This window comes from Geotrypetes seraphini, chromosome 6, assembly GCF_902459505.1.
Source record: "Geotrypetes seraphini chromosome 6, aGeoSer1.1, whole genome shotgun sequence".
NCBI classification, from domain to species: Eukaryota; Metazoa; Chordata; class Amphibia; order Gymnophiona; family Dermophiidae; genus Geotrypetes; species Geotrypetes seraphini.
Window position 1 is genome coordinate 156,833,181 of NC_047089.1, and position 4,405 is coordinate 156,837,585.

The following is a 4,405-nucleotide window of genomic DNA, read 5'->3' on the forward strand; positions in this document are numbered from 1 at the left end:
GCTACGAACTACAGACCAGTGAGTCTCACATCAATAGTGAGCAAACTAATGGAAACTCTAATCAAACACCAATTGGATACGGTCCTGGACGAGGGGAATCTGCAAGATCCCCGTCAACATGGGTTCACAAAGGGGAGGTCTTGTCAATCCAACCTGATCAGCTTCTTTGACTGGGTGACGAGGAAGCTGGATATTGGGGAGTCCCTGGACGTTGTGTACTTAGATTTCAGCAAAGCATTCGATAGCGTACCACACCGCAGGTTGTTGAGCAAGATGAGCTCTATAGGTTTGGGTGATACCTTGACTACATGGGTGGGGGACTGGCTAGGAGGTAGACTTCAGAGGGTGGTGGTGAATGGCTCCCCCTCCGAAACGACAGAAGTGATAAGTGGAATGCCGCAGGGCTCGGTCTTGGGCCCAATTTTATTCAACATCTTCATAAGGGACTTGGCTGAGGGGCTTCAGGGTAAATTAACGTTATTCGCCGATGACGCCAAATTATGCAATATAGTGGACAAGAACACAACAGGACCTGACAACAAATCCAAGACTGATAGTATGGCACACGACCTCCTCCTACTGGAGAATTGGTCCAGGACCTGGCAACTAAACTTCAATGCCAAAAAATGCAAGGTCATGCACCTTGGCAACAAAAATCCATGTAAGACTTACACTCTTAATGGTGAGATCCTAGAGAGAACTGTAGCAGAACGAGACTTAGGGGTAATCATCAGTGAGGACATGAAGACTGCTACTCAGGTGGAGAAAGCTTCATCTAAAGCCAGACAAATCATAGGTTGCATACGCAGGAGTTTCGTTAGCCGTAAGCCCGAAGTCATAATGCCATTGTATAGGTCCATGGTGAGACACCATCTGGAATACTGTGTACAATTCTGGAGACCACATTACCGCAAAGATGTGCTGAGACTTGAATCGGTCCAGCGAATGGCTACACGGATGGTCACAGGGCTTAGGGATCTCCCGTATGAGGAACGGCTGAATAAATTGCAGCTCTACTCCCTGGAGGAACGCAGGGAGAGGGGGGACATGATCGAAACATTCAAATACCTCACGCGCCGTATCGAGGTGGGGGAGGATATCTTCTTCTTCAAGAAACCCACGTCAACACGAGGGCATCCATGGAAAATCAGGGGAGGGACATTGCATGGCGACACCAGGAAATACTTCTTCACCGAGAGGGTGGTGGATCGATGGAATGGTCTTCCGATACAGGTGATTGAGGCCAGCAGTGTGCCTGATTTTAAAGCTAAATGGGATCGAATGGTGGGTTCTCTTCGCAAAGGGAGGTAGGGGAGGGTCATTGGTGTGGGCAGACTTGATGGGCCTTGGCCCTTATCTGCCGTCACTTTCTATGTTTCTATGTTACCTTATAGCAAACTGCATTGTTGGCAGCACAGGCCCCATCACGGCTTTCTCACATCCGGGCGTTCCTCTGCTGCGTTGCTGATGATGTCATCAGCAAAGTGGCTGAGGAACGCCTGGGCATGGAAAAGTCATAGTTCAGATGTAGCTCTAGTCACATGTTTTTCTTTTTTTCAGAAAGCTTACCTGGCAACCTTTTTATGCTCTAAGCCTCCTTTTCACCTGATTTTGTATTATGCACCAGACCTTCTGTAATGTGTAGAAGCCTGGAACCAAAAGAGGAGTTGAGCTATTTATGCTTGGTCTTACTCCACCTCTTCTCAAGGGGCTTTGTCCCTGTGATCGAGTGGGGCAGCTTGCCCAGGAGAAGGATTGCACAGACGGACAGGCAGACCACACTCTGGGCATTCAAGAAAAAAAAAACCTCTTTAATTCCACAGTAGTGCAGAGCCTGTTTCTTCATAGACTCCTCTAAGTTTGTGCTCTTCAAAAGAAAACAGTAGGCTTTTCCCCAGTCTTTTCCCAAACACAAGTCCCGTTCTCCACAGGGTGTGACACGCCCCAAACAGTCTTTATTCTATGTGCAGGAAACAGGCAGCAGTTGGTCCCAGATCTTAGCAGGCACTGGGACAAAGGTAGCATTTTTTAAAAGCAGTAGAGTCTTACCTCCTATAAACTCTATCTCTACCAGGCCCTTCAACCAGCTTCTCTAGCAACTAGATTCTTCTAGCATACCTCTCCTCCTGCGTCTGGCTCGGCCTTTTATGTTCCCCAGAGTCCCTTCCTGGTTTCCTACTTTTCTCCCCTTCCCCTTCCTGGGAGAAACTTTCAGTGCTGCTTTAGTTGTGAGCCAGTTTAGCCAAGAGGGGGAGTGCCAGGTTTTCCTAAGGTTTATTCTGAGTTTGAGCAGCAGTGCCCATCCAGGGAAGTGGCAGGTTTTCATACACTGTGTCACAGTTGCTAAGAGACATAAACTATCTAGAGAAGTGTTAAGCTAGTCTGAAGACCCTCCTTCTACTAGATCCTTGCTGAGTCCTTTGGGAGAGAGAAACAGGATAATTTTACCCCCTTGACTGTCTAGAAAAGGAAGATCGGTCTTCAGAAGAAGAAGATTCCTCTGTGCATAAGCTTTTTGTGAAGGAGGAACCACTGGTTCAGTGGTTGAGGATCTCCCCAAGGGAGATTCCATTCCACAGTTCCCAGAGAGTCTCAAGGCACCTCTGAGGGAATTTGGGGCAGCCTTTTTTGCAGACCCATACACTGTAATTTTCAAAGTGTTATATACTGTTTTTATTCAAATGTTTATGGTTGCACATCTGAACATGTGGATAATTTATTATACGTTTTTTTTATTTACATGATCAACTTTTACTATCATATCCTTTGATTAAAGTTCTGCTTATATTAAAACTTCAAAGTCTGAGGTATTGCTGGAAAGTTAATCATATCTCCATAAGTCTACATAGTTATTCCTTATCAACCTGTGAAACAGCCTAGACGTGTGGGTTTATGCCACTTTGCCAGCAGATAGAGACAAAGGACCATAATATTTTTTGTGACATCACTATACGAAAGGGCTATGAGGTCCCAGAAGATTATTCAGTTCTTCATTTTCATATCAAGGGGCATATGTCTGGAACAATTTTTCTATGGCTACTAAAGAAAAGTGAAAGTATCTATACTGTAGTAAAAATTAAAAACTTCTCCCTGTAACACATTTTTAATTATAAAATTTTAGAATTTGTTGTTTTTATTGTAATTAATGTTTATTTTTATTTCTAAACTGTGACTCCAATGACTGTATTGGTTAAGTTTTGACTGCAAACCACCTTGGACTTTTTTTCTGGGAACGAGCAGTCAATAAGCTTTTATATTGCATTGTATAGGTATTATTATAACCTTATCAAGATATTTTCTATGCCAGTAGAATTGGTAACACTGTGGGGGTTGCAGATACAGCTTTAAGAGACAAATTTGGCAAGCTTCCTTCATAAAAGATACTTTCTGAAGAGGAGCTGGAAAAGTTGGTGGAGAATCTAGGGGTAGCAAGGACTCAAGCTTCCAAAGGATGGGGTTCACTCATCCTCCAGGAGTGCAATAAGTCATATTCATTTTTCAAGATGCAAGGTGGAAAAAAAGACTGCTTTCCCAGTGTAATTAGTGGCAAGGTAAAATTTGACCTTGTAAGGGAGTTCAGAAGTGAAAGATTGATGGTGCTCACTCACAATGGTTTTACCGGAAGTGGCTTGATAATAAACAAATTCTCCCAAAAGGGATCTTTGCTGGTGGTTGGAGTGCAGTGAAGCAATTGTATAGCTTATGAGAATCGAGAAAGGGGGAGGGGGTTCTGTAAAGGGAGTGCGTAGTAGGAGGGCAAGGAGGTGTTAGCTCCAGCCTTTTATGCCTGACCCTGATGCTGGGAAGAATAGTTTCTGGTGTATATTCTCTGAACTTCCTTGGACAAGAAGAGCAAGTTTGCAGCTTGTGCCCTATCTGTCTGCAGAGGAATCACAGCCTTACTCTTTATTGCTTCTCTTTCTCTGTACAACTTGGGCACCACTGGATAGCATCAATAAGCAAAGGTTCTATGGTCGCATTGAGTTCCTATGGTGATATTTTCTCTAACTTGCTACAGAATTACTAAAGCAGTAAAGATGGAGCTTATGGGGGAAAACTGTTTCTTTGTTAGAAAGCTTATCTTTCTTATTTTTGAGGCAGCATTTATTCATTTTCCATTTCTGAATATGTTTACGCAAGGTATATGCAAATTAATTTTTAGTACAAACTAATAACACTATAATGAAAGAGCAAGCTCTGTAAAATATAGGAATGGAAGCGGTTGTTTACACAGTATTGTTCACTTTTCTTAGTAGGAGTTCATTGGGAGTTCTGGCCAAGTCTTTCATCAAACACAGTCAGTTGGTTTCAGAAGAAAAAGATTAATCCTCCCACTTAAGAGGCTGGCTATAAAGCACTATTTATAACCACTAGCCATGTCTATTGCACAAAACCCAGTTGAAAG